General features: G+C 40.4%; 1 protein-coding gene across 3 annotated transcripts in view; it reads left to right on the top strand.

Moving 5' to 3' along the window:
- The window catches only part of hdac7a (histone deacetylase 7a), a 110,916-nt gene that overhangs the window by 15,049 nt on the left and 77,411 nt on the right, over window positions 1-18,456 (top strand). Inside the window, exon 1 of one of the 3 annotated variants that reach the window (XM_067372474.1) lies at window positions 17,709-17,903. The exons of the other annotated variants lie outside the window; for them this stretch is intronic. The gene's annotated coding sequence lies outside the window, so the exon portion shown is untranslated. Of the gene's footprint in view, window positions 1-17,708; window positions 17,904-18,456 lie in introns of those variants that run through there. 3 annotated transcript variants of the gene reach the window in all.

The following is an 18,456-nucleotide window of genomic DNA, read 5'->3' as shown; positions in this document are numbered from 1 at the left end:
ATATAATAATAAATGAATCAAAGAGTCTCATGTTATATATCATCATGTTGATGATATATAAGGTATTTCTATTGACAGAACCAGCATTTGTGTAAAATGCACACGACAGCGGTAAAATCACGTCAAGTGGCACCTCATGGTAAGTGGTGTTCATGTGAGTCACCGCTGCAGTCATTATGAATGAAAAGATTCCCCAGCTCTATGTTTAACCTTTACCACTTCTCCCATGCATGTTTTTTTTTTTTGCAGGGCTTGCAACCAAAAAAACGGTTTCAGGTTTCAATGCAACTGAAGAAAAACCAATAAAGCAGAAATCGTTGAATGTGCCAAAATCAGTCCCAAATCCTTCAATTCAAAGAGCTTGAGTCGCTTCCAAGATTCTTGGAATACTGCACCTCCCACGAGGCTTTTGTACATTTTTAAACTCCTGACATGGGATTTTTAATTAGCGGCTGGAGGCCAGTCTCAGCCTGAAGCCAAAGTAAACTGTCAGAGACAATGTGCTGTAGTTTGTGTTTGCTTTGCCTTGCTTTAGTCATGTATGAGTCACATTATCTGAAGTGTAACGCTGCTCCACACCCCACCCTGAAATACTCCTCCCTAATAATCCCGATTCCCATCACACACACTCTCCTTTTCTCTCCACACCCTCTCTTTTCTCTTTTCCTTGCACTCCATCTCTTTTCCTTCAGTTCCATCTGTTTTTTCTCTGTTTTCAATACCTCTCCCACTCTTAGCTCTTTGGCCCCATTGCCCTCTGTCTCTCTCTGTCTCTCAGGACTCTTTCTCCTTATCCAGCATTCTTCAAATTCCATCAGGGTTCTAAAGGGACAGACCCTTCTGGCAAACCGTGACACCCCACATCTCTCTTTCTCTCTCTCTTTCTGACCCAATTTCAGTTTAGTATTCCTTATTGGCATGAAGAAAAAACATACATCTGTTGGTCAAAGCAGTTTTTAAAAATGTAGCACAAGTAGCATAATAAAATTAACAACATATAAAATAAAATAAAAAAGGATTTTCTTATAAAAGAAAAGGATTTAAATAAAATAGGATTTTATTATAAAATAAATAAAATTATTTTATACAAGGATTTTATATAAAACTAATTAAAAATAAATTAAGAAATAATAAAAAAAATTACTATTATTGCATTAAAAAAAGTTACATTATTTAAACAAAAGTCCAGTATTAACAGTATTAAATTATAAATTTAAGGTGTCTCCCATCTAAATGAAAACATCACAATCTCTTATCTCTTACATGACACAAATAAAAAAAAAATATTGCCTTCTTTCTTATCACATATTTTATTAATCATCATAAATTAGGTATCATTTGAAAGCTTATACACATCAGTATCATGTGAAAAACATTTTAAAATAATTTTGAAAACGTTACTTTAGACCTTTTAGCGGGCTCCTCCCTCTAGTGGGCGCTGTCATGTTTCATATTATAAAATTTACTGCATTATTTTATAATCAAAACTTTTAATCTTGACAAATCACATAGCCGCGGAAAGGTCTTGACTGTTTTGTGATAGAAATTATATTGTGACAGAAATGTATCAAATTGTGAGGAGAATACATAAAAAAAAAAAAAAAAAAAAAAAAAAGTTCAGTGGAATGTGGGTGTCATTCGGTGGCTATTTTTGGTTTAGCACCTAAACAAAACCTCAGTTTTTGTGATATCAACTTCAAATTTGGAACACAACTTGGTTTGACATATGGATTTGATTTTATAGCAATATTTAGAGCCCAAATTATTTTGTAATATATATATATATATATATATATATATATATATATATATATATATATATATATATATATATATATATATATATATATATATATATATATATATATATTGTATAATATAAAGTACAGTATTTTAGTACAGTACATTTGCTTTACAGTAAATTTAAACTTTATACGTTTTTTACATTTTCATTTTTAGGTCTGTATTCCAAAGCATTCATGAATTACAGCCATTTTAAATTTGGATAGTGCATTTTCACATCTATGCTCAAAAAGGGAGGTGACAGTTAAGGCCTTTAAAGGATTAGTTCACTTTCAAATGAATATTAGCCCAAGCTTTACTCCTTAAGCCATTCTAGGTGTAGCTATATGACTTACTTCTTTCTGATGATCACAATTGGAGAAATATTAATAAAAATCCTGACACATCCGAAGAAAGTGTAAAACTCTTATAGTTCAAAAAGCTTATTCTATGCTTCCCTATTTAACTTAAGGAAAAAGCTTAACTGACACGACGCCAGTTCCTTTTTTTCTGTAAGTTATATACCAAAGGCTTTCTGGCGGAAGCTAGATATTTTACTTCATAACTTGTTAAATATGGATTTTTTTTTACACAAACACATCACTTCACCTCAGAAGGCCTTTATTAACCCCCTGGATCTGTGTGGAGTATGTTTATGATGGATGGATGTGGATGGAGGCACTTTCTTCAGTTTCATAATCGTTGGTCTCGCGCACTGCCATTATAAAGCTTGGATGCATCAGGATAGGCTATTTATATTTCTCTGATAGTGTTCAATAGAAAGAAGAAAGTCATATACACCTAGGATGGCTTGAGGGTGAGTAAAGCATGGGGTAATTTGCATTGAAAATGAACTAATCCTTTAATATGATATGTAAACATTTGATCGGACTGAAAACTAAAACTTTCTGAAAGTTCAGCGCATGTGCAGTGACGTATGACATTCTGAACAAGCTGTTGTTGTTAAATATAGTGTTGTAAATTACTATCCTTTTATTCTAAAATTCTCCTTCCATTCATCGTCTGTGAAGTTCTGCAGGAGAATGTCATCCCACCAGTCCTTGCTTCAGACTCTCGTTTCATGTGCTCGTCGTCTGCTAATTAGGACCCGTAATATATAAATATTAAATCTGTTTTTTACAACAAAGAGAAGAAGCTATGGCAGGAGGATGGTAAGTACTGTAAGCGCCAACAGCAGGAAACTGGCCTCAAGAGGCGACTGACACTGGTCAGTCAGTCACTGTGCCGTTGACACTGGTTCGAATCCCGCTCGGAGCAGTGCGAGTAGCACCAGTTGTGTGTGACTGTAAAGACTATGTTCGGATTCATCAGTCTGAATTTCATTCTGTTTGAAACAAATTGTGTCCATGTAGGTCCTTAGCTACAGTTGCTTCTTAATACATATCATAATTGCTTATTTGCATTCCTGCAGCTCAAACAGTAAAGCAATAAAGCATGGTTCAGGTTCGATTCCCAGGGAATGCATGACCTGATAAAATTTGTACCTTGAATGCAACTGAAGTGATAAAATCATCTGCCAAATTCATAAATGTAAATATTCATCATTATCGGGGTATTGGGCTGATGTTATACTCAGGCAGTAAAGGGTAAAGGGAGGTTGAGAGTTGAACAGAGCCGTCGTAACTGCTGACATTTCCAGACAACAGACTCCGGGCCTGTGCATGACTCTCTTTTACTGTCTATCCAAATGCCACAGAGAATCCGATTAAAGCTTATCAATGGGTGCTATTATTACACCACCCATCCCAATCAAACCTGCCACATTAGCAGAGGAACACTACCATGCTTTCATTGAATGAGTGTGTGTGTGTGTGGTTATTTTAGAGGAAGGTAGTGTAGCTGAAATTGAAAGAGCACATTGAGGCCAGAGATGTAATCAAATCTGGTTGATTCATATGACTAGTTTGCTGGCATTCCCAGCCATCAGATTCCCAATACTGTGTTGTTTGTGAGAAGAAAAAGAAAGTGAGAACGCTGTTTCTGTATTAAGCTAGGGGAACAAACCTTGTTCTCTTGGATCTCCCAAACAATAACGTAATAATTACAGTGTGGAGCTAGGTTATAAAAAACGTGACTTAAGTTTGACCTTCATCTTACCGTATGAAATATTTTAAATTTAGAAATATCTTACTGAGACTTTGAGAAAATGTGCTGCTTGTCCTTATAGAACCATCATGATGCTAGGGTGTTGCTATGCACTTATTAAGGAGTTCTGAATGGTTGTCAACATGTTGCAACGCCATTGCTAGGATGTTCTGAGTGGTTTCCAGGCTCTTGCTAAGCAGCCATTAAACTGCTCCAAGTGATTGTCAGCACATTGCTATACGGTTGCTAGGGTGTTCTGGCGGTTTCCAGGGTGTTCCTAAGCAGCCATTAAACTTTTCCAAGTGATTGTTACCATATTGCTATACGGTTGCTAGGGTGTTTTGTGAGGTTGCCAGGACATTGTTATATTCAGTCATTAAAGCATTCCAAATGATTTTTAGCACATTGCTATATGGTTCTTAGGTTGCCATGGAGTTGCTACGCATTCATTAAGGCATTCCAAGTGATTGTTAGCACATTGTTATATGGTTGCCAGGGAGTTCTGGGTGGTTTCCAGGGCATTGCTATGCAGTCATTAAGGCATTCCAAGTGATTGTCAGCACATTGCTATACGGTTGCTATGGTGTTCTGGGTGGTTTCCATGGTGTTGCTATATACAGTCATTAAAGCATTCCAAATTATTGTTAGCTGATTAATTTATGGTTCCTAGAGTGTTCTGGGTGGTTGCCAAGTCATTACTATGCAGTCATTAAGGCGTTCCAAATTTCAAATGATTTTAGCACATTGCTGCTATATACATGATATATAAATGCTAAACCGATAGCTCTAGAATAGGCTCTAGGATATTCCGTTCTCTAAGTTTGGATTGGTCCTCCATCTTTGTAAGTCCATGGGATTTTTTGACAATTTTATCACCACAGCGCACCTGAGCAATAGTATAGTAATGCTTGGCTTAGAAAACACCACAAAGAATATCACAGTCAAAGATTGGTTGAACAAGAAGGTTGAACATTTCACTGATCAATGTTGAAAAACATCACTAAGAAGAGTCTGAATGCATCTGTGTTGTTGTGGTTTTCTCACCTGACGGAACAGCCATGGACCGCCATGAAATCAGTGAAACTCAGCCAGCAGAGAGGAACTGCTCTAAATCAAATTCCCTCAGTCTGTCCTCTTTTTTTTCTTAACTAAAATGTTTTTCTCCCAAAATGTAAACCACGAGCACAGCATCCCGTGTGAATTTGCACTGACATATTTATGATTGGATGTTTTTTTTTTTTATTATTATTTCACTGAAGGGATACACCATGTTTATGATTAACTACGGTTTTGGGCTGTTAGAGAGGATCTCATTAGTGTGAAACCCTAGTTTAAGTTTGTGTTTTTCGGCAAGAGGATTGAGAAAAGTGAATAATGGCTAACAGCATCTTTGAAACACTGTTAAACTGGTCGTAGGGTAAACATCAGAGCATTAGCTGCGCATATACACTATATACACAAATTCAGCTTTGATCACAGGAATAAATTACATTTTCAGATATATTCACATAGAAAACAGTTATTTTAAATTGTGATGATGTTTCACAATATTACTATTTTTACTGTATTTTTGATTAAATATATGCATTCTTGGTGAGTAGAAGAGACAAAAGACAAACAAAACACTTACTGAGTGCAAAATTTTAAATGATAATATATATTTTACCTTTACCTGCTTATTAAAGAAAGAGTTTACCCAGATTTAATTCTGTAATCATTTAATCCCCCTCCAAACATGAGTAAACATAAACATGAGTTAATAGTCAGAATTAGATAGTATACGGTAATACGATATATCATGATGATGAACATGCATGATATTGTTAGTGTGGGCACTGAAATAATTATTTATTATGAATGATTTAGATTTTTTAAATGCATTTTAAGAATACTTTTCTCATCAACTGGGTAAAATGCACAACACAACTGTACACAACTGAGCACTCTGATGTAAACAAGCCCAACACGGATGAGAAGTGCAGGGCTCCCGACTAACTTTTTTAACTAGTGGCACTGTAGCCCCTTACTGAAAATTTAGCACTAGTAGAAAATTTAGGGGCACACATTTTCCCCCATTTTGACTGTATTACTAACAAATGCCTTGGTAATAAATAGACTTAATTTACAGAAATTACAATGTGCAGTTTTATTTTAAGTTTGCAAGGCTCCAGATTAACATTTGAGGGTGGCATTATCATTCATAATGTCTAAATAATAATTCAAAAGCAAAACTATTGAAAATATATATAAGGGAGTGGAAATGGTAGCCACCTACTGGTTATAATGGGAATTTAATGTCTTTTTTATTTTTAAATAAGTGTGAGTTTTCCTACATGTAAAAACTTTTATTTTTATAAATGGGGGTATTCTATGAAGGATGAACTAATAATGTTTTGGTCATCACATTAAAGGGTTAGTTCACCCAAAAAAGAAAATAATTTCATTTATTACTCACCCTCATGCTGTTCCACACCCGTAAGACCTTTGTTCATCTTTGAAACACAAATTAAGATATTTTTGTTGAAATCTGATGGCTCAGTGAGGCCTGCATAGCCAGCAATGACATTTCCTCTCTCAAGATCCATAAAGGTACTAAAAATATATTTAAATCAGTTCATGTGAGTACAGTGGTTTAATATTAATATTCTTAAGCGACAAGAATATATTTGGTGCACCAAAAAAAACTAAAAATAATGACTTATATAGTGATGGCTGATTTCAAAACACTGCTTCAGGAAGCTTTGGAGCGTTATGAATCTTTTGTGTCAAATCAGCGGTTCGGAGCGCCAAAGTCACATGATTTCAGCAGTTTGGAGGTTTGACACGCGATCCGAATCATGATTCGACACAAAAGATTCATAAAGTCTGAAGCTTAATGAAGCAGTATTTTGAAATCGGCCATCACTATATAAGTCGTTATTTCGGTTTTTTTTGGTGCACCAAAAATATTCTCGTCGCTTTATAATATTAATATTGAACCACTGTACTCACGTGAACTGATTTAAATATGTTTTTAGTATATTAATGGATCTTGACAGAGGAAATGTCATTGCTGGCTATGCATTTCTTAATTTGTGTTCCGAAGATTAACGAAGGTCTTACGGGTCTGGAACGGCATGAGGGTGAGTAATAAATTACATTATTTTCATTTTTGGACGAACTAACCCTTTAAAAATAACTTCCAAATATGACAATTTTAGAGTTTTGAAGTGCTGGAAAAATATTTTTGAAGTACTTGAAAGCATTTTACTATACCTGCTCAAATTCCATGGTTAGAGTTAGTGTTATACATTAAATCCATGGTGAATGTTGTTAATTTGTGGACTTAAAGGTACAATTTGTGATATTTTTTTCCGCTAGAGGTCGCTAGAAGCCTATTCAAAACAAAGGCGTAGTTTGATGACGCCAAGTTTTAGAGCGGAAACTTGGGACATGTGGTCTCCATCTCAACGGACGGTGCAAAAGAATAGGGATTGGAGTCTGGAAGAACTCATGTTCGTGGATGAGATTATTAACGTTATTGTAGTATGAAGCAGAGCAGGACCGAGTGTTGCGGGACCTGAACAAGGAGCGGGAGCGATTGATCAACACACGCCTCACGAGCAGCGGGACTTTTATTATGACACAGTCGCCGGCGCCGCTTCCGCTTTTCCGGTCATGAGTTTACGGGAGCTGTCCTTGTCGACAGAACCAGCGGCAGATGGTAAACAGTAATTATGTTCCATAAATAAGTAACACAATCCACCATAAAACATGCAAGAAGTAAATAAGGAACTGCTTGAAGCAAGCTAGTGGTTTACTGGACGCTAGACACTACTTCCGCATTTGTCCAAGGCACTGTTGTCAGGTGGTTTCCACGTCAGTAAAGGCGGTAACAAAGGTAACTGACGTCATTGACAGGCGACTGCACTGCCCCGTGTCACTGTCTAGAATGGGAATTTTCTCATGATTTACAAGTAGTTGAAAACATTAGAGATATTGTTTGTAATCAGCTTTACATAATATATAACACTAGCCTAGTGGTTTTTGGATATTTTACTGCAAAAATTTTACATATTGTACCTTTAAAGCCTCTATAACATGTTAATTTTAACATGTTCATGCACATTGTTTCTCCTGGTTTCCACACACTGTTTGATCTTATTTATACGGTTAATAACAGAGAACTCTGCACCGAATTTGAATGCTTCTCACTAGGTCTCGCAGCGATGTTATTAATTCTATGGTGAATTCAAATGCTTTCTTTACTGGATCTCCCAGCGCTGTGTAGTAACAGTATCTCGTGATAAAGATCAGCTCGTGAATCAAGCTCACGCCTTGTGCTGCACTGACATTGGTCCAAACTGATAAACGCTCCATAAAGCACAAATGAGTAGCGCAGTTTCGTTCTGTTTTCATTACATTTGCCATTTGATCTTTGGCAACTGCTAACAAATTTTGATCGCATTGGCAGGAAAAATGGTCACAAAATGCGACCATTTAGTCGCAGCCAGGAGCCCTGAAGAGCATGACAGAACGATGCGCTGACATAACCCAGTAAGCAAAGCAGCTGTGCTACTTTCTGTTTCTGAACAGTATTTAAATGTTTTAAACAGCCATTCAGATTTTTGTATTTGCAATGGTGTTTATCTCAGCACTGAATACTTAAAGACTTAATTTATTTTCAAACTTAAACATTTTTACATTTTAATCTGGACAATGACATGCCCTAGATATTGTTTGAAAATGTTTTGATTCTTTATTATTTGGTTACATTAAGGCTTAACTAGTTAACATTAGTTAATTCATAAGTTAACAAACTGAAAAATACTTTATTAAAATCAAAAGTTGTAACGTCTCGGTTACGTATGTAACCCTCGTTCCCTGAAGGAGGGAACGGAGACGTACGTCAGTAGTGACCGACGAATTGGGATATCGCTTAGAGAGCCCTATCATCTTCGTGTAAACTAAAACAAGCCAATGGAATTGGCGTGCGATATTTGCATAATGCGCACCGCCCCCGACAGGTGTATAAAAATAGGAAGCAGATGCAATCGCACTCTGTTTTTCGCTGAGGAGACAACTGGTGTCCGCACTACAGCGAGGGTACAGAAACTGTGGCGACGGGACGTACGTCTCCGTTCCCTCCTTCAGGGAACGAGGGTTACATACGTAACCGAGACGTTCCCTTTCAGTCGGTCACGTTCGACGTACGTCAGTAGTGACCGACGAATTGGGATCCCAACTAAAGCGCCACAGTTACGAAACCCCTTCCAGTGCCCAGCGCAAGCTCAGCCGCCCATAGCACCGGCTGGCGGTGAAGGGGGCGAGCTTACACCGAGAGAGTCTACTGCTGTCTAACCAATACCCACTAAGTAAACTAGACACACTGGGGAAGCGAACCCGTAAGGGACGCTGCGGAGACCACTACCTACCCAATGGGGGAGGAGTTTACGTGGGAAATACACACATGGACTGGCCCGGGGGCAGTACGCATATGGAGTCCCTCGGATGGCTCCACCTAGTAGGGGGAGACTCATCTGACAGGTGATAGCAGAGCTGGCTCTGCTAAGGGAAAGACACGGACTCGGCCCGTAGGGAGTTTTAAACCGTGGAAAATACACATATGGGACCGCTCACGTAGAGGGGTCACGACATATGGGCCCAGGCCAACAGACAGCGTCAGCGACGGATGTAGGCCTGGCATCAGACACTCCGCAATGTCCGAGCCGAAGGGGGAGGCGGAGGAACTCGACAGGGTTCGCCAAGCGGGGAACACGACTGGAGTGAAAGTATGCACGTATCCGGCCAGTGGCGGGAATGGCATTGCAAGCCGACACTTAGAGTGGGTACAACACGTCTACCGACTAGTGGATGCGAGTACACGTGAGACGCGGTGAGACGCGCAGTCCGTGCGACCGAGTCTAGCTCGAGACCGAGACAAGAGATCCTCTGCCTGGGGGCGAGTTTGCTCTTGTCCCAGTTGACCTGAAGACCCAACCGGCTGGGAGCTACAACCATGTCGGGTAGGACTTTGTACTGACATGCCCGACCCTCGAACGCAGAATCGAGACATGAAAGTACGCGTCCTTCAGGTCTATTGCTGCAAACCAATCCTGGGGACGGTCCAGTATTGGCCGTAGCCCACCGCCCTTTTTCGGTACAATGAAGTAGGGGCTGTAGAACCCCGACTTCATATCGGCTGGAGGGACCGGCTTGATTGTATCCTCCGCCAGGAGGACAGCAATCTCCACCCGGAGAACAGGTGCACTGTCCAACGACACCGGAGTGAAGTGGACAGCCCTGAAGACCGGGGGACGCCGGGCGAACTGAATTGCATAGCCGAGTCTGATAGTATGAATGAGCCAACTGGACAGGCTGGGGAGCGTGATCCACGCTTCCAGACACTGAGCCAGCGGGACCAAAGTCACCACAGACGCACCGGGGGTGGGGCAGCAAGGCAGAGAGGGACCCGACTCGGACGGCTTGGGAGCGGCCCGATGTGGGGTCGGACTCTGCGAGGCAGCAGTGTGCATGGGAGACGGTGCACGGGACGCGGTCTGCGCCATCACACTGCCGCCTGCTGGCGAATGGGGAGGGAGCTGCCAGCGGCGAGGCGGGGCCTGGCACACTGGCAGACACACCTTGTTGTGACCTGGAATTTGAGGAAACTGCTCTTTTTGTGAAAAAGTGGGTACCGCTGGAATCCGGAGAGCCAGCGGCGGTGGACAGACAAACACAAATTCCCCCCGGCCCTCCTCCGGGGGTGGGAGAGATGGTGGAAAACTCTCCCGAAGAGCAAGATCCTTCCCCTCCAGGTTGCCCGTCTCAGTGCCGTGTTTTGCTCTTGCGTTTACCACCGGGCTTAGCGGAGACGGGCTGGGCACCACGCCCGCGACCGGCACCCTGCTGTCTGGCTGGTGTAGGCTGCTGCTTTGCCGTCTTAGCAGGGGCGGAGGACGATGCAGGCGGGCGCCCTCGGCGATGAGCGGGCTGAGGCTGAGCCACGGGCGGCTGGGTGGAGGCAGCAGCGGACCTGACCTGACCTGGCATGACGTGACTGATAGCCTCAGCCTGCTTCTGTGCAGCGGAGAACTGATGGGCGAAGCTTTCCACCGTGTCGCCGAATAGGCCGACCGGGGACACGGGGGAATTTAGGAACCTTTGCTTATCGGCCTCCCGCATGTCCGCCAAGGTCAGCCAGAGATGGCGTTGCTGGACTACCAAGGTAGACATCGCATGACCAACAGCGCAGCTCCCCCAGCAGCTGTTGGTCAGGACCTTCCTGGGGCATTTCTGACAGCGCTTTTGCCTGGTAGACCTGCAAAAACGCCATCGAATGCAGGGCAGAGGCAGCCTGCCCACAGGAACTGTAAGCTTTCTCAGTCAGACCAGCTGAGAATTTACAGGCCCGGGACGGGAGACGTAGCTCACCACGCCAGCCAGCGGCCGTTGGACACAGTTGCATCGCAACAGACCGCTCGACTGGCGGGATCCTCGCGTACCCCCTGGCTGCCCCGCCGTCCAGGGAGGTGAAGGCGGACGCGGGGCCAGGCCTCGAACGAACACTATACGGTGTTTGCCAAGACCTGGTCACCTCGTCATGCACTTCCGGGAAGAAAGGCATTGGGGGGGGACGCTGGGTTTGGCCAGTACCAATCATCCAACCGAGATGGGCCGGGACAGGGTGGAGGGTTCCACTCGAGCCCGACACACAAGGCGGCCCGGGAGAGCACAGCCGTCAACTCAGGATCCGACTCGGACCACGCTACCGTCCCGGAGGGCGGCAGCGCGTCCGGGTCTTCCCCCGAGGACTCTGGCTCACCTTCCGATGCTGTGATCGACATCCGATCCGCTGCCGGCGCACCAAAGGTAACGGCTGGACAGTCCGAAGAGGGCCCAGCGGAAACCAACGGCGGCAAGATGGGTTGCAGTGCTGTTGAGGCGGCTGACCGTTATCCTCAGGTCGCCCTTCCTATACAGCGCCGTACCGTCATTCCGGTTCCCGGGGCCGGAAAAAACGGTCGAACGCGGCATAGGAGAGGGGACCCCCGCTTCCTGAGACTTCAGGAAGGAGAGCCTCGACCTCAGCACCGCGATGGTCATGTTCCCGCAATGGGAACATGAACCATCCACAAAAGCTGCTTCAGCGTGCTGAACGCCCAAACACGAGATGCAGCGATTGTGCCCATCAGCAGGGACCAGGGAACGACCGCACCCAGTAACGCACAGACGAAAAGACTGTCAGGGTTCGTCTGTAAAGCTCTTTTAGAAGGGGAAGTCAACTCACTCGTGCTGAAGCACCCAGGGAGCGACGCGATGTGTCAGGTACACCACTCCCTGACACACCGAGGAACCGGCCCAAATCGCTACACACACACACTCTTTGTGTTACTGTGAAAACAGCAGTTTAGAGCTTATAGCTCAGTTCCTCGGACACTCGTGACCTCGCTGAACGTGCCCTCTTCACCAGCACCGAAAGCTCGCTGCAGATCCTCTTCTGAGGCAGTGTTTTAGAACAAAAACAAACGAAGAAAGGAGTCTTCTAAACAGGACACCAGTGAATGGCTCCGAAGCGAAAGACAGAGTGCGATTGCATCTGCTTCATATTTATATACACCTGTCGGGGGCGGTGCGCATTATGCAAATATCGCACGCCAATTCCATTGGCTTGTTTTAGTTTACACGAAGATGATAGGGCTCTCTAAGCGATATCCCAATTCGTCGGTCACTACTGACATACGTCGAACGTGACCGACTGAAAGGGAACTGTATTATTTAATAGACCCTACCTTTTTAACTAATGCTATCAAATAATAACTTCTGTAACAAACCAATTGCTCATTGTTAATGTTAGTTAATGCATTAACTAATGTTAACTAATGAGACCTTATTGTAAAGTGTTACCTATTGTTCTTTATAATTCTTTTGCACTTCAGTCTTTTTGAAACTTTATTTACTTTATACATTTTTTTGTTTATTGCTTTATTGTATTTAAATGTTCAGTTCTTTTTGTTATAAGAATTTTTTTTTTTTTTTATCTGTTAAAGAAAATTTGATACTGTCACATGCCCATAGTCAGAATCCACACATTTTGATTTCTCGCCTAGAGGAGTGCTAGTACACACCTGTGTCTGTACTGAAAAAATGTGTGACTGAGGATGTGCATTTCCTGTCACTGCTGAACACATTCTCTCTTTGTCTTTTGCTCACTGGTGTTTAATGAAAGAACCCCTGATGTTTATCACACATGTAAAAACAAAAGAGTGTGATTAAATCATTTATAGTACATGATGCAAAGATAAATGTTAATCAGAAGCCTCTGTCAAGCACCACTGCTTGCAACAGATATATTAAAGTCTACACCACTTACTAAAAGACTTTTTCTATTTTAATACTACAATTATTTATAACAAAATCAGAATAATGGTTTGAGAAATATGTTGGATAGAAAAATAAAAAAAAGACAAATTTCACATTGTAAACTCTTCGAAATAAAGGTTCCAAAAGGTTTTTTTTGTTTGTTTTTTTGTTTGTTTTTTTGCAGCAATGCCATTAAAGAACCATTTTTGGTTTCCCAAAGAACATGGTGAACAATTCTTAAAACAACCATTTGATCTTAGTCTAAAAAAAAAAAAAAAAAAAAAAAATCCACTCTAAAGAACCTTTTGTAGAATGAAAAGGTGGATGTTAAAGGTGCAATATGTAAGAATTTTGCAGTAAAATATCAAAAAACCACTAGGCCAGTGTTATATATTTTACATATATTTACAAGTTCACCAGGTCAATCCCAAACTGGTCAAGGGGCCGCGTCCAGTCACCACAATAACCAATCGGTTGTCAGTAGCCAGCAGTGTTACAAAAAAAAGACACATTCAAAACAACAACCTCATATCAAACAAGGCAAAAAGAAAAATATAATAACAAAAGCCAAATAAAGGTACAATATGTAATATTTTTGCAGTAAAATATCCAAAAACCACTACGCCAGTGTTATATATTTTGTTCACTTGAGTACTTACAATATCCCAAATGTTTCCAACTATTTGTAAATTGTAAGAAAATTGCCATTTTAACCAAGGCTCCGGGACGTGTGAGGAGTCGCCTGTCAATTGAGTCATACCCGCGTTAAACCCTCAGTTTCCGGTTCTATTTTGTAGAAACCATGGAAACACCAAAGACGCTTTAATATTTACATGTTTTAATAGACAAGGGAACAACTGTTTTTATATATTTATAGACAGAAAACTAATTATTGTTATATAGCTCAACACATTGTCTTATTGTTTAAATCAAATTTTCTTGATTTTTTTGCGAGTACCATGCTTTACCATGCCTCAGAGAAAAACACTATTTTGTCAAGTAGCTAACACAGCATAATCAGATGCAGCTTTAGTTTTAGTAACAGTAATACAGAATTTTCTCCATCATACAATACGTTTTAAAATTAATTGCATGCCATTTATCAACACAAGCCATCCAGCATTTAATATGATATTCAAATATCTAGCTTACTGCAGTGTGTAACAAGAGTGTCTCACAGCAGCCACCAAGCGAACACACTCAAATGTATCTAATATGATAAACAGAGCTGCGTTACCTCATACTCATGACTGGAAAAGCGGAAGCACACCGGCGACTGTAGCATAATAAAAGTTCCGCTGCTCGTGAGGTGTGTGTTGCACAATCGCTCCAGCAGCCGTATTCTCCAACAACACTCAGTCCTGCTCTGCTTCATACTACAGTAACGTTAATAAACGCATCCATGAACATGATTTCTTGCAGAGTCCTATCCTGATTTATTTCCACCGGCTGTGAGGTGAAGACCACATGTCCCAAGATTCCACGCTCAAACTTACCGTCATCAAGTTACGCCTTTGTTTTGAACAGGCCTCTTGCGACCTCTAGCGGACAGAAAATTCTACATATTGCACCTTTAAAGGTTCTTCATGAAGCCATCAATGCCAATAAAGAACCTTTATTTTTAAGAGTATTCCCCCCTTCTGCTTTCTGATATTTGCATTCAATAGAATATGATTGTTAGAGCAGTATGTTTGTTTCATTGTGTTTTGGTTTTGTTCTCTGTTCTGTTCCTGTTCGCCTGTGTTCCCTTTCCTTGTTAGTTTCCATGGATTCTGATTAGTTACGCACCTTTTTCTGTTCAGTTAATTAACTCGCTCTGTGTATTTAAGCCCTCAGTTCCCTGTTTTTTTGTTCAGTCTTGTTTATTTTGAAGTGCTTGTGCTATTCCGTTTTCCAAGTGTTCTCCTGTGTGTTGTTTTTGGACTGTTTTTGTTGATATCTCCTTCGTCATCATGTGCTTTACTACAGCCACATGTTACGATGACACACTCTTAAAAATAAAGGTTCCAAAAGTGGTTTTTCACAGCAATGCAAAGAAACATTTTTGCTTCCCCAAAGAATCATTCAGTGAACAGTTCTTAAAAGAACCATTTAGTGTGAAGAACATTAAATTAAAGAACCATTTTCCTACTTTAAAGAACCTTTTGTGGAATGGAAAGTTTCTGTGGATTATCAGGTCCTTCATGGAACCATCAATGCCAATAAAGAAACGTTATTTTTAGTGTAGATGCTGAAAGACTGAACATGCTGAAAGTCAAGTGTTTGTGTCATTGGGTTGCTGGCAGTGTATGAGAGTTTACTTTGACGTGTGGTCCTGGTAAACCCTACGTTATGAGGACCAAATGTCCCCACAAATATAGTAACACCAGTAATTTTGACTTGGGGACATTTGTTTGGTCCCAATGAGGAAAACAGCTTATAAATAATACTAAGTGATGTTTTTTGAAAATGTAAAAATGCAGAAAGTTTTCTCTGGTTTAGGGTTATGGTTAGGGGATAGAATATACAGTTTGTACATAAAAATCATTATGTCTATAGAAAATCCCCATAAAACATGGAAACCCAGTGCGTGTGTGTGTGTGTTTGTATGTGTATCGTCTGTTCCCCTGCTGCGCTGCTTCACTGTCAGATCGTGGTCTTGTTATTTTCAGCTTCTGCCGGATATGATTCAGACTGAAGGACTGTGTAATTATAACACACACACACACACACACACACGCGCGCACACACAGATGAGGGTTTCTGGTAAGACTGTTGGGATCCCCCGGTTGGAGGAGCATTAGGTGCAGCACAACACTGCTTTAGTTTCATTATATGTGTGCAGTGTGTTTGTGTGTGTGTGTGTGTGTGTACAGGGGGGTCTATGTTTGTTTCCTTTGCCCTAGAAATTATTTTAGTAGCAGTGAGATCATATGCACTGGAACCCCCTTTGACTACACATACGGCACATGAGTGCCAAATTAATAAACCTGCACATTTCGTGTTTGTAGCTTCTTTATAACAAACTGAACTTTCTTAAATATTTAAATGTCATTCATAGCAGCATGCTCATAATAAAAGCATGCAGCCCAAAAAAAGGCTGTATGAGTGAATAATGACCAGAAATGTACGCAGTCGTACGTAGGAAGGTTTTGAGATACATGCAGCCAATGTGAGTCGGTGACGAGAACTGAGCGAGCGGCCTCACAGAGGAAATCAGAAACCCACTGGAGACCGTCACTGTGTGTCCTGGTTTCTGAGAAACAGGTCAGGTAGTGGTTTCAAAGCGCGTGTGCGGCGCGTGAATGCTGACCGGTTCTGTTTTACTGAGAAAGAAAGAAAGAAAGAAAGAAAGAAAGAAAGAAAGAAAGAAAGAAAGAAAGAAAGAAAGAAAGAAAGAAAGAAAGAAAGAAAGAAAGAAAGAAAGAAAGAAAGAAAGAAAGACATGCATTGACAGTATACACATATGCTGATAGTATTGCATCATACACGGTTGTTATGTCATAAATGTACTGATGGAGATCACAAAAGGTTTCCTTGCTATTGGGTGAGGTGATTTTAAACTGTTATTGACCTGAAGATGAGAGATGTTAAACTTGAGATAAAACAATTTTAGTGAACTAATGAAGAAGAATGCAATAAATGTATTCATTCCATAAAAATAGTTTTTAAAGAAAAAACAAACAAACAAACTTTTTATTGTGAGTCTTTGTGGAAGATGTTTAGTTAATGTGAACTACAGTATTTACACTATATGATGCGATGCATGTGTGAACTTTAGGGGAACAATTAAAATTTAATAAATTATACTAATTTAATGTTTTTGAAGCAATATATATATATGTATATATATATATATATATATATATATATATATATATATATATATATATATATATATATATATGTATATATGTGTGTGTGTGTGTGTGTGTTATATGTTTTTTGAAGCATATATAAAAACAGTTTTTATAACATAACAGCTTTTTATTGTTATATATTTTTACATTTAATGCAATTTATTCCTGTGATCAAAGCTGCATTTTCAGGATCATTACTCCAGTTTTCAGTAACATGATCCTTCATAAATCATTCTAATATGCTGATTTGGTGCATAATTATTTATTAGTGCTCCATTATTAATAATGGTTCTTTTTGGACTAATATATTATTATTATTATTATTATTATTATTATTATTATTATTATTATAGGCTAATAATACCATTAATTGCATTTTCATTTTAATCTCTACACCAGCAGCACCTGCTACTGAAATATGCCGTGGTTTAAATGGTGAGTAGTTAGTTATAGAACTTTGAAGGACTCTAGAGTGCAGTGTGGATGTGGCTGCAGCCTCAGCCAATGAAATAATAGAGAAGGAAACAATGCGAGAATGCAGGCGTGAGACGTCACACGCTATTTTTGGAGAACTCCGCCCACATTTCTATTTTCGTCCGCCTCAGGGGCGGGGCTTACCGAGATACTTGTAATAACTCACTTTCACCCTCTCGTACCACTGCCGAACATCGCGGCTGCTCTTTTTAATGGATGTCAGACTACTAACTAAGGATTAAGCTGTAACAGGGGAAGCATTTGGACATTAAAACAAGGCGTGAAGGCTTCTGTAAAAAGAAGAAGGAGTTTCAAACAAGGGAATAACGACCTGTTGCATAATTTTATCTTTCACATAAGGTACAGGCTGTCTTTCAAATTATAAACGATGTCCTGTTTTGCTTTAGTCTTTATAAGGAAGTCAGTTTGCTTGGCATTTCCAGTATGCCTTATGAAAGCTTTGCATGATTTTACTCGCTTATTTTGAGAGTGATGTGTCAGTCTGTTTTGTGTATTTTTGAGTGTTGACATTAATGAATTATTAAGAGATTTTTGTTGTCAAGAATGGCTTTCATAACCTCCAGGTCTTTAGATATAATCATTAGTCCTGTCTAAATTATGTGCATTGCGTCGGTGAAATTGATGCATGTAAGGAATACGTTTAGAAACAAAGTGGAAATGAAACCCCAACAGACTTGCAAAGAAACAAATAAAGTCGACTGTCTGAAATAGCTCGTGAGAAACTTTGCAGTTTCAAAATGCATTTTTAACTTAAAAACTTTCAGTTTGCGTGCAGTTTCTCTCAAAACCATATGCCTTGCTTAACTAAACCACGTTTTAGTAGTTTAAACGCAGAATTGATGGCCAAAACTGTGTAGGTAAGCGGTGCACTCACTGTTTGAGACACATCTTT

The sequence above is a fragment of the Chanodichthys erythropterus genome, chromosome 20, assembly GCF_024489055.1.
Source record: "Chanodichthys erythropterus isolate Z2021 chromosome 20, ASM2448905v1, whole genome shotgun sequence".
Classification (NCBI taxonomy): Eukaryota; Metazoa; Chordata; class Actinopteri; order Cypriniformes; family Xenocyprididae; genus Chanodichthys; species Chanodichthys erythropterus.
This window is presented reverse-complemented; position numbering and strand designations above follow the sequence as displayed.